Raw genomic sequence first — 13,458 nt, forward strand, 5'->3', positions numbered from 1 at the left:
CTCGATGCCAGCCCCTGTATGCCAGCTGTTGTACTGTACTGTTGTACTTTTCAAGGTACTGTACTGTAAGATTAAAAATATTTTCTTTATTTTCTGTGTTTGTTTTTTATGTATTATTTATGTGAAAAGTATTATAAACATTACAGTACAGTACTATACAGCCGATTGTGTTAGTTGGATACCTAAGCTAACCTTGTTGGACTTACTAACAAATTGGACCTACTAATGCACTCTTGGATGGAACTCATTTGTATGTAGGGGACTTACTGTATGCAAATGGAAGCCTGAGTCGCCTTATTACCTGTACCTGTTGCCACCTCTATAGTCTTCATAGCCAAAACCAGAAGATGCAAAAATAAAGACTATAGCTTCTCAGAAACTTGAGGGGTACCTACTAGTTTATTGATGTAATTGGCATGAAAATCTTATATTCTTCTTTGAAACAACTATCTGCGCTTATGTAACATGGGAATTTGCAGGAAAAGAACTATGTGCTTCTTGCTGGCTTGAAACAAGAAAATATCTCATTCTCTTCCATTCAATGCATTAGACTTTTACAACACCACAATGACACTTTTAACAACAAACAAGGGTATTAAAAATATTTCACTATTTCATTAAATCATCACATCAAGACTTAATTGATTATTAAGATAACTACCCTCAGGGCTTGTCTAATTTATGCCATTTTTTTCGCTGCTTTTCTAATGCTCTATCAAAATGTATAGTTTTTCTTTGGTTGAAGTAAATGTTTCACTTGTGTTCCCATAACATGTATTGATATACTTTCTAAAATTGTTCTTCCTCATTCCTCTTCTCATTTTTTTTTTTTTCTGGGAAAATTTCTCAAACATGAGTAAATGGAAATTGAATTAACCTGTGACCTGCCAAGGTCAGTTTTAAGCATCGTTATGCCCTAAGCTGCACACATCAAAAAAGGATTAAGAAAAAAAAATGATTGTGTTTCATAAAAAGGACAGGGGCATAAAATAGAATAAATAATCAAGTTAGAATTTATTAATTTCTCCTCTAGCTCTAAATTGAACCAATTTCTAGACAAATACTGGCTGTAGCGTAAACTTTAGAAGCGTATGTATACAACAAATCAGCTAAGAGTCTAAACCTTTCCCATTTACCCAAACCAGAAACATCAGTAATCTCCTAGTTCTTCCCATTTTTGTGAGAAATAAAGAATGTAGGTCACTGGATGAGGGGGAGGGAATCTGAGTTATTTTATGGTTGTCATCTACTCTTTCCATTCAAGAAAGCATAATTTCCTCCTGGAAGGAAGCAGGTTTCATGCCTCAGGCTGGGCATAAATCATACAGAAATGCTATAGCATAGAGTATAATTTTATAAATTATGTTGTGGAAAATAGAGTTAAGCTATAATCTACGATGAGCTACCATCCCTCTAAGGAATATTTGAGTAATGGGCAAGAACTTTGGATGCTGTGATCTTTTGGCACCTCTAGAGAATGGCTGGGCTCCTTCAGGTAAATGATTTGGGGTAAGTTTTCATAGTGCCTTTTATACCTTAAATGTTGCTTAGGGTTTCAGTAAAGCCATGAACATATCTTTTACAATATGAACAGATTTCTAGCTATTTAAAAAATAGCATTTCTCCCAAATAATATTTAAATTAATAGCTTTGAAAAATTGTGAGGCATTTCTTACAAGAGGTTCCATTAAAAAGGAGAGAGAGAAAAAGGAGAAAACTTTCATTACAAACTTCTAGAACAAAGTTAATTGTAATGAAGTAGGAAATGTGTGTTATATTTGGTAAAGTTTCTGAATATCATGGTTTAGAATTATATAGATCTAATAGGTCACTGTGAATCAGCTCCAGCAAAACTGATCAGCTGGGACAAACAGAGAGATATTAAATAGTGATTTTTAGTATTTATTTTGCATTTTCAGTATTCAAAGAATTATCACCTTTCAACTGTCCAGTGTGCTAACAGCTTATAGCTTTTCCATTCTCTGCTGCCTTCCTTCTGGGTATCTCACCAGTCATCAGGCATCTCTATCACAAGCTAGCCAGAGGAAAAGGGATGAGGGACTTTCAAATCAGTCAATTTCATTGTTCATTTCCAGTACTTTTTTTTTTTAACAGATCAATGGAGGATAGTTTGAAATCACTGCGTAAACTCAAATATTACATTAACTTCATCTGTCTCTTATCCATATCGTGTCGCTTGAAATTACAAATATTACTCATTCTTGACAACTTGAGCACAAGTTAGGTTTTTAAGTTTTGTGCAACCTACAATATAATTTAGAGAAGGCTTGGCAAATTCTTGCCTATTTACTCTGTTAGATATTTTAATTGTAAAATTATATGTTTATTATAAGGAACTAAATCATAATAAGGGTTATTAATTTTCCCAAGTTCTGTTCTTCCAAATCACCAAACTTCATTCCCTGGAAGAAATCATAGTGAACTCACGTTAATATATATCCTTCCAGATGTTTTCCTTTCTTTCTTTTTTTTTTAGAATATGTGATATTCTGTATCAGCTTCAGCAATTGGCTACGCTCATTACATCTACCACTCAAGACATTTTCTTTCCCTCCACTGTAGAATTTTGAAGTCAGTCATTGATTCTATATCATTTTATCTGTAAATATTTCAGTCTGTGTAGTCTATTAATAAAATGAAAGGATTGTTTCCTTTTCTAAATCTAAACACAATATAAACTTTAAACGTTAAGACATAAAATGACTTGTAATAATATTTAATATAATCAGTTATCAAGATGAGCTCCACATTCCCCAGTTGTCTCATAACTGTATATTTAAAGTTGGTTTGTTTCAATAATATTGTTTGAACAATATCCAAACTAGGTCAATTTTATTTTGCATTTTATTGATATGTATTTTAGATCTCTTTTAATCTATAAGTTCCTCTACCATCTTTTTTTCTTCTCCTTTAATTCACTTGTTGAAGAAACCTGGTGTCCCACAGAGTGGATTTTCCTGCTTGCCTCTGTGGGGTATTGTTTAATGTGTTTCTCTCTCATCTTGTATTTCTTTTAAACTGGAGGTTAGATCTAGAGGACTGATTTGATTCAGCCTTGACTTCTTTAGCCAAAAACATACATCACAGTTTGCACTGTGTACTTTTATGTGTGGGTGATATTAACTTCCTTTTTTTGTAATGTTAACTATTACCTAGATCCATTATTTCGTTATACAGAATGGCAATATCTTAATTCTACTATTATTTCTTCATTTATTAACTAAAATAACTCCATGAAAAGAAACCTACTAAAATTCGTTTATCCTAAGGTACTATTAATTACAGAAAAACAAAATAGATCAATTATTATTTCTCTTAATTTAACATTTTGAAAAATATGAGTTTGTTGTCTAGCATCTTCTGAAGGTGGTAAATAAAGCTATTATTAGGGATTCATGGATATTAATATATTTAATGTGTATTGATTCATTGTAATTATCATTCATATTAATGCTCAATTGTCCCATTTTGTTACTACTGCCTTTTCTAAGTTGTTCCCTGATCCCTTTTGACATTATCTCATACTTTTAATAGTTTTTTTTTTTCTTTCTGGCTTGATAATATAGTCCAGGTTCATCTATATTACCTCTCACAGAACTGGAATCTGTCATTTTTCCAAGCTATCTTAGTTCCCTTAACTGTAAATTGTGTTTAGAGGCTGTAAGCTGGGCTGCATTGATTACATGTTGCCACTGAGTTGGTCATTTTTTCTAGGTATTTAAGTTTACAGAGCTAGGAAACATGCTTATTTTTAAGAAATAAGACCAATATGTTAAATTCAGGTTTAGAATTACAGAGTTTTTACTTAACTTCTTTAATTTTATATTTGCATCTCTTTTCTAACACTGAAAATCTTGGATTTTTAACTCCATTGCTGTTCACTTTATCCTACCATATATGTAAATTTGTGTAAGCATATATAAATTATATAATTAATAACATATTATTACGATGATAAGATAACTGGGACTTGTTTTACCCACCCCACTTAAACAATTTTTAAAAACGGAATTTTTAAAAATTGAGAGAATTTGAAAAAATAGATAAAATATGTGACTAACAAGTAGTGTAAGACAGTAATTCTTAAGAGAAGGACAAAACAAAAACTGAGTCTAATTATTTTCCTAGTTTACTACTTGGACTGCAGAGCAGAGAGAGTGAACCCGAAGAGCCTGGCAGTGTTGCTGAGAGGAAGAAGCAGCATTCAGAATTTGATGAGTAAAGATGGCTAGAATTCATAGGACAGGATGCCAGAGAGAGTTGCCAGTGATCTGAAGAGAAAACCACAGGTCTGAAGAGGGTCCTTCTCAAGTCTAGGTAAGAACTGACCAGCATACGTGTGTAAGCAATCTATCAAAGCCAGGGAAAGAACCATTGGAAAGAAGCAGATGGAACAATTCTTGAGCTTGCAAAAGGCTGTTATTAGCCAGAGTGGAAAGAACTCCTGACACATAAGCAGAGTCTTCAGAGGGTATTGTCTTGAGAGGGAAAATTTCTTAGTTCTACAATAAAGGCTGCTTTTTGACCTGATAAAATAGCTTAAAAGAAAGCCTTAGGAGGACTAAACATTTTTTTTCCAAATTATTTAATTACCTCTCAGGAATAATCTAAAAAATTTAAGGAAATAATATTAATAATAATAAATAACAAGCCTAATAATCTAAAAGTCACATGTCTGTCATCCAATGAAAATTTACTAGGATACAATGAAGCAGGCCTATATGATACATAACAAAGAGAAAAATCAATCAATAGAAACAGATGAAATTTCACAGATAATATAATTAATAGAATATTAAAACTGTATATATATTATATATATATATATATATATACACATATATATTCTTTTTTCCTATGTATTTCAGAAGGTAGAGGAAATAGGATCATGAAAAGAGAATGGCAAGATATAAAAAAATACTGAAATGGAACTTCTAGAGATAAAACTGTCTTTCTTCCCCCTTCTGCTAGGAGAGCCTTTTAAACATGGTATCATGCTTGATACAAACACAGCCACCTTCAGACTTCTCTTCATCTTTTTAGGCAGGGATGCTGATGGGCAGATAGGGGAAAATTGGAAAATATAATGACATGTATCACTGCCTACAATTATTTTCCCAGAATGAGAAGAAAATGCAACAAGTCAGGAGGAACCAGCTCAAGTGAATCTTTCTACATGTTTCTAAAATTTTGCTCTTCTAGCAGTTATTTCTTGTCTGAGGCAAAGCCTCTCCCAGATTACTACCAAGCTTTTTTCCTACTGGGCTCTCCCTCTAGTTATTATTAAGTTGTATGTGTTTTCTTTCTCATCAAAAAAATAATGCCATGACTACAAGGTGGCACTCTTTACCAAGGAAATTCAGGGTGGAGTGTTCCCAGTTTCGCCTTGATTCTGATTTTTTTATCTAGTGTGTTAGGTCTGATATGTTCTTGGCTTCCTTGACTTTGTGGTTAAACGTATACAACTATTTCACAGTTCTATGTGTATTTGCTAAAGTTTGGCTGATCTGGAATAGTTTGTTCTGAATTCACTGTATTCATTCCATTTACATGTACATCTAAACTTAATCCACATTTCTCTTCCTGAGTAGTAGAGTCCCATCTTTGAATTTTTCCTCTAATTTTATAAAAATCTATTCAAAAATTTAACAAGAAAGACTATATGTTTTGAAAATAATATATTAATTAAAATAGAAGATAACCAAGTGATATGGACCCTACAATTCCAACTTTATAAACTGATTTACACTAAAAGGCTAGGAGATATCCGTAAAATTAAAATTATTTTTGTAATTAAAATATGGGATTTTGTGTGAGTTTTATAACATATGCCTTAATATTATTTATAATTATTGTTTCAATTTTTAAAGACCCTTAAATATACAACTAAAATAATAATGAGTTTTTGTGTGATATAAATTTGCTTTTTAAAATTATAAGTACATGATGGATGAAAAAATCATAGAATTTTTGAAATTAGTAAATTGGATTTGAATAGACTGTTTTATAAAAGGCAATTAAAAAAATAATCTATTGTTCTAGAGTCTGACAATCCACAAACCTGATTTTTCAAAGAGAGCAGCAATTAAAACATATGAAGAATTTTAGCTCGAAGATAACTGCAGGGAAGAAGATTCCACATTCTCTCTTCATCTCTTTATGTTTCCCCCTTGGACATCCAAATGGAAACTTACTACAACATGCCTGCTGTCTCACTGGAGTGCTGGGAATGGAACATATGCCCCTGTTTTCACCACTCAATTCCTTCTTCCTTTCCCTCCCAAGGAGAGAAATGACTTGTATGTATGTTGGGATCAGTATTAGTCTGACATTTATTAAAATGTTCTTTCCCTTAAAAAAGATATTAACATTTGCTTCCTGTTTAGTGTTACATGTTAAGTCTCTTCAGACTGTTTTTTCTTGCCTTTCGGCAAGCTTTGTAATATTTGTTGAAAGTCAAGAGGCATGTTGTACTGGGGAATAGGAACTGAGGAAAATAGGCCTTTAGCATCACAATTTACATTACTAGGAGTGGGTTTATTTAACGTTTATTGTCGTTATGGGCTGAGGCTTACAATTCCACTAGTGATCTTGTTTTTTTTCCTCTCTGGGCTTTAGGGCTTCCTTCCTTTGGTACTGCTTTTAGGATAATCTCTTGTACCTTGCAGCTCTTACAGTCTTGCAGCTGTTGTATACTGTGATTACCTTGGAGCCTCCTTAGAAGAGTGGTGGTGGGTGGGGACATTCTGTGATTTGTCAATTAAGTCTTTAGGGTGGCCTGCATATTGGGGCTGTGGTCTTCACAAGTGTTTCAGACTCTCCTCCATTGGTGAAATACTTTTCTCCCTGCCACCTACCCTGGCTGCAGCATTCCCAATCTACTTCCTTGAAGCCTGGTCCGCCACTGATGATTTTTCCCCTCTTAGGTGACAAAGGAGGGCTGGAGGAGCTGGAGGAAAGGAATTATAGTCCTCCTGCTGGAGTTTCTGAATAGTTCTCTGGCAAAGAGGCTCTTTGTGAAGAAGACTGTGGGACTGGTTCACAAAGGATGCAAGAAAAACCATTGATTTATAATTTGTCCATTTGTTTCTTACTGCAAAGATGGAATCAATGACGTCCAAGGTATTTACATGTAAGAAACTTTAAGTCCCTACATGTTATTTTTAATCAGAAGCGTTAATATTAATTTACTTAAATTTAACAGTATAAAAATAGAAGTTGAATTAAGGAATTCATTAGCTTTACTAGGCTGTGAAAGATATTGTGAAAAACATTTAATGTTAGAGTGATTATTTCATACATGTATTCTCGCTTCATATCATATTATTGAATACTTATTTGAGAAAATTAGGAAATACATTTATATTTCATTTACTTTGCCATTTATGCCCCAATATTTTTTGTTACTTCTGATGTGCCTTTCATTTTGACAATGTTTGTATTTTCTTTTCTTTTTTTTCTATTCATTTCCTGATTTCTGCCATTGTGCTATCCTTCTGTAACTTATAGTTTCTTCTTTGAGCCTATTTCTGGAAATATCATGCTGTTGCCAGCTTCTTTGATTCTGTGACAAAACAATTACCTGCATTCTTCCTTGGTACTCTTAGGTGATTCCTCTTGTGATGTATGTACTTCATGTGCCTTTGTTCATCGTTTTCCTCTTCTGTTGAGGAAAAAAAATTGCCAATCTTTAAGTACAGCTTCTCTCTTGATTTCTTTCATATTTCTGTTCATCTTTGAATGGTGCTAGGTATATGTTTGAGAAAAGCACATTGGGGAAAGGAGGGAGACAGATCTCCAGTAATCTGCTGTGCTGACATCAGCTTGATTCCTCTTACCAAATCTATCATTTCCTTTGCCCAGGGAGAAAGTCTCCTCCAAAGCTTTTGGCATGAAGGGTGTCAACGTGGCTCACGGCTAAGTGCTTTACTTCAGAGTTTCTCTTCATCATGTTCATTACCTGCCTGGCCTTTTTCTATGACATTTACTCCTGGCCACTTCCTTTGGCTAAGGGGCTAGATTATAGAAAAATAAATGACTTGACAGCACAATTTAATTTTTCAACTCCACTTCCATTGCTGTTCTGAATTGTCACACTGGGTCCCTAGAGAGAAAACTCTCATTTCTGCCTCGGGCCACTCAACCTCAGTTCTCTTCACTCTAATCAAAGAACCAATAGAGATATTCTTTCCTAACTGCCAATATTAATATAAGAAAAACTGCTTCCAGCTGGGGTGAGAGGGACCTGTTGGTCACCTTGCAGCTTTATTCTTTGTTTGGGCAACATTCCCCAGTCTCTGGCAGAATACATTCATTGACTCTGATTGGAGTTATGGTCTTATTTTATTTTACTTTATTTTTCTTGCTGCTACAATACTTTGATGAATTAGAGGAAGTAGAGTAGACCAGTGCGATAAAAATGTCACTTTGACCTCAGAAATAGTTTTAATTTGCCAGTTAAAATAAATAATACTGCCGAGGAAAACAATAAAAACACAATGAATATCGCTCCTCTCTTTTCTTCATTATACTTAGGAATTTTCGGAATAGCCATTAGTAAATTTCTGGCTCTGAGATGGACTGTGAAATAATTGGGGCAAATTTTGAGGTTAATCTAATGTTTGTGTCACAGAGGAAATTAGCAACAAGAACCTTTTGGTGGTAGGACTTGCATCCCTAGAACTTATACTGTGCAGACCTTTATGAAATTCTAGGATATTAGGCCTCAGAACACAGGAGCAGACCTATCTGTTACCTGAGCAATTTCAAAGGCCTGTGAAACAGAATATAAATAAGCTCTCAGAGAGTGTCGGGATTTTTTCTTTCCTTCTACAATATTATCTTGAGAGCTATTGAAATTCCTTTTGTATTACTATCTCTATTTTTAAATATCCTCCCTGAAGGGTACATGTTAACATAAACTCTAGAACAGAATAAAGGACAAGACCCTTTTTAAGATAAATATATGTGGAGACTTCCGGGAAGATGGCGGAAGAGTAAGACGCGGAGATCACCTTCCTCCCCACAGATACACCAGAAATACATCTACACGTGGAACAACTCCTAAAGAGCACCTACTGAACGCTGACAGAAGACCTCAGACCTCCCAAAAGGCAAGAAACCCCCCACGTACCTGGTTAGGGCAAAAGAAAAAAATAAAGAGAGACAAAAGGATAGGGACAGGTCCTGCACCAGTGGGAGGGAGCTGTGAAGGAGGGAAAGTGTCCACACACTAGGAAGTCCCTTCGCGGGCAGAGACTGCGGGTGGCGGAGTGGGGGAGCTTGGGAGCCGCGGAGGAGAGCACAGCAACAGGGGTGCGGAAGGCAAAGCGGGGAGATTCCAGCGCAGAGGATCAAGGCCGACCGGCACTCACCAACCGAGAGGCTTGTCTGCTCACCCACCGGGGCGGGAAGGGCTGGGAGCTGAGGCTCCGGCTTCATTTGGAGCGCCAGGAGAGGACTGGGGTTGGTGGCGTGAACACAGCCTGCAGGGCGTTAGTGCACCGCGGTTAGCCGGGAGGGAGTCTGGGGAAAAGTCTGGACCTGCCGAAGAGGCAAGAGACTTTTTCTTCCCTCTTTATTTCCTGGTGTGCGAGGAAAGGGGATTAAGAACGCTGCTTAAAGGAACTCCAGCGATGGCCACGTGCGGACCCCAGAGACAGACATGAGACGCTAAGGCCGCTGCTGCCTCCACCAAGAAGCCTGTGTGCGAGCACAGGTCACTATCCACACCCCGCTTCCGGGGAGCCTGTGCATCCCGCCACCGCCAGGGTCCCGGGATCCAGGGACAACTCCCCCGGGAGAACGCACGGCGCGCCTCAGGCTGGCAACATCACGCCGGCCTCTGCCGCCGCAGGCCCGCCATGCACTCCGTGACCCTCCCTACCCCGCCCCCGCCCCCCACCCCCCGGCCTGAGTGAGCCTAAGCCTCTGAATCAGCGGCTCCTTTAACCCCGTCCTGTCTGAGCAAAGAACAGACGCCCTCCAGCGACCTACACGCATAGGCGGGGCCAAATCCAAAGCTGAGCCCCTGGGAGCTGTGAGAACAAAGAAGAGAAACGGAAATCTCTCCCAGCAGCCTCAGAAGCAGCGGATTAAAGCTCCACAATCAACTTGATGTACCCTGCATCTATGGAATACATGAATAAACAACGAATCATCCCAAATTATTAAGGAGCCGTGTGGATGAAAGGCTCTTTGTGCTGCAGCCAGGAGTTAGTGCTGTGCCTCTGAGGTGGGAGAGCCAACTTCAGGACACTAGTCCACAAGAGGCCTCCCAGCTGCACGTAATATCAAACAGCGAAAATCTCCCAGAGATCTCCATCTCAACGCCAGCACCCAGCTTCACTCAACGACCAGCAAGCTACAGTGCTGGACATCCTATGCCAAACAAACAACTAGCAAGACAGGAACACAACCCCACCCATTAGCAGAGAGGCTGCCCAAAATCATAATAAGTCTATAGACACCCCAAAACACACCACCAGACGTGGACCTGCCCACCAGAAAGACAAGATCCAGCCTCATCCACCAGAACACAGGCACTAGTCCCCTCCACCAGGAAGCCTACACAACCCACTGAGCCAACCTTAGCCACTGGGGACAGACACTAAAAACAACAGGAACTACGAACCTTCAGCCTGCAAAAAGGAGACCCCAAACACAGTAAGATAAGCAAAATGAAACGACAGAAAAACACACAGCAGATAAAGGAGCAAGATAAAACCCCATCAGACCTAACAAATGAAGAGGAAATAGGCAGTCTACCTGAAAAAGAATTCAGAATAATGATAGTAAAGATGATCCAAAATCTTGGAAATAGAATAGACAAAATGCAAGAAACAGTTAACAAGGACCTAGAAGAACTAAAGATGAAACAAACAATGATGAACAACACAATAAATGAAATGAAAAATACTCTAGATGGGATCAATAGCAGAATAACTGAGGCAGAAGAATGGATAAGTGACCTGGAAGATAAAATAGTGGAAATAACTACTGCAGAGCAGAATAAAGAAAAAAGAATGAAAAGGACTGAGAACAGTCTCAGAGACCTCTGGGACAACATTAAACGCACCAACATTCGAATTATAGGGGTTCCAGAAGAAGAAGAGAAAAAGAAAGGGACTGAGAAAATATTTGAAGATATTATAGTTGAAAACTTCCCTAATATGGGAAAGGAAATAGTTAATCAAGTCCAGGAAGCACAGAGAGTCCCATACAGGATAAATCCAAGGAGAAATACACCAAGACACATATTAATCAAACTGTCAAAAATTAAATACAAAGAAAGCATATTAAAAGCAGCAAGGGAAAAACAACAAATAACACAGAAGGGAATCCCCATAAGGTTAACAGCTGATCTTTCAGCAGAAACTCTGCAAGCCAGAAGGGAGTGGCAGGACATATTGAAAGTGTTGAAGGAGAAAAACCTGAAACCAAGATTACTCTACCCTGCAAGGATCTCATTCAGATTTGATGGAGAAATTAAAACCTTTACAGACAAGAAAAAGCTGAGAGAGTTCAGCACCACCAAACCAGCACTACAACAACTGCTAAAGGAACTTCTCTAGGCAAGAAACACAAAAGAAGGAAAAGACCTACAATAACGAACCCAAAACAGTTAAGAAAATGGAAATGGGAACATACATATCGATAATTACCTTAAATGTAAATGGACTAAATGCTCCCACCAAAAGACGCAGATTGGCTGAATGGATACAAAAACAAGACGCATATATTTGCTGTCTACAAGAGACCCACTTCAGACCTAGAGACACATACAGACTGAAACTAAGGGGACGGAAAAAGGTATTTCATGCAAATGGAAACCAAAAGAAAGCTGGAGTAGCAATTCTCATATCAGACAAAATAGACTTTAAAATAAAGACTATTAGAAGAGACAAAGAAGGACACTACATAATGATCAAGGGATTGATCCAAGAAGAAGATATAACAGTTGTAAATATTTATGCACCCAACATAGGAGCACCTCAATACATAAAGCAAATACTAACAGCCATAAAAGGGGAAATCGACAGTAACACATTCATAGTAGGGGACTTTAAAACCCCACTTTCACAAATGGACAGATCATCCAAAATGAAAATAAAGAAACAGAAGCTTTAAATGATACCTTAAACAAGATGGACTTAATTGATATTTATAGGACATTCCATCCAAAAACAACAGAATACATATTTTTCTCAAGTGCTCATGGAACATTCTCCAGGATAGATCATATCTTGGGTCACAAATCAAGCCTTGGTAAATTTAAGAAAATTGAAATTGTATCAAGTATCTTTTCCGACTACAACACTATGAGACTAGATACCAATTACAGGAAAAGATCTGTAAAAAATACAAACACATGGAGGCTAAACAATACACTACTTAATAACGAAGTGATCACTGAAGAAATCAAAGAGGAAATCAAAAAATACCTAGAAACAAATGACAATGGAAACACGACAACTCAAAATCTATGGGATGCAGCAAAAGCAGTTCTAAGAGGGAAGTTTATAGCAATACAATCCTACCTTAAGAAACAGGAAACATCTCGAATAAACAACCTAACCTTGCACCTAAAGCAATTAGAGAAAGAAGAACAAAAAAACCCCGAAGTTAGCAGAAGGAAAGAAATCATAAAAATCAGATCAGAAATAAATGAAAAAGAAATGAAGGAAACGATAGCAAACATCAATAAAACTAAAAGCTGCTTCTTTCAAAGGATAAACAAAATTGATAAACCATTAGCCAGACTCATCAAGAAAAAAAGGGAGAAGACTGATATCAATAAGATTAGAAATGAAAAAGAAGTAACAACTGACACTGCAGAAATACAAAAGATCATGAGAGATTACTACAAGCAACTCTGTGCCAATAAAATGGACAACCTGGAAGAAATGGACAAATTCTTAGAAAGGCACAACCTACCAAGACTGAATCAGGAAGAAATAGAAAATATGAACAGACCAATCACAAGCACTGAAATTGAAATTGTGATTAAAAATCTTCCAACAAGCAAAAGCCCAAGACCAGATGGCTTCACAGGCGAATTCTATCAAACATTTAGAGAAGAGCTAACACCTATCCTTCTCAAAATCTTCCAAAATATAGCAGAGGGAGGAACACTCCCAAACTCCTTCTATGAGGCCACCATCACCCTGATACCAAAACCAGACAAGGATGTCACAAAGAAAGAAAACTACAGGCCAATATCACTCAGGAACATAGATGCAAAAATCCTCAACAAAATACTAGCAAACAGAATCCAACAGCACATTAAAAGGATCATACACCATGATCAAGTGGGGTTTATTCCAGGAATGCAAGGATTCTTCAATATACGCAAATCTATCAACGTGATACACCATATTAACAAATTGAAGGAGAAAAACCATATGATCATCTCAATAGATGCAGAGAAAGCTTTTG

Source organism: Delphinus delphis, chromosome 14 (assembly GCF_949987515.2).
Source record: "Delphinus delphis chromosome 14, mDelDel1.2, whole genome shotgun sequence".
In the NCBI taxonomy this organism is placed as follows: domain Eukaryota; kingdom Metazoa; phylum Chordata; class Mammalia; order Artiodactyla; family Delphinidae; genus Delphinus; species Delphinus delphis.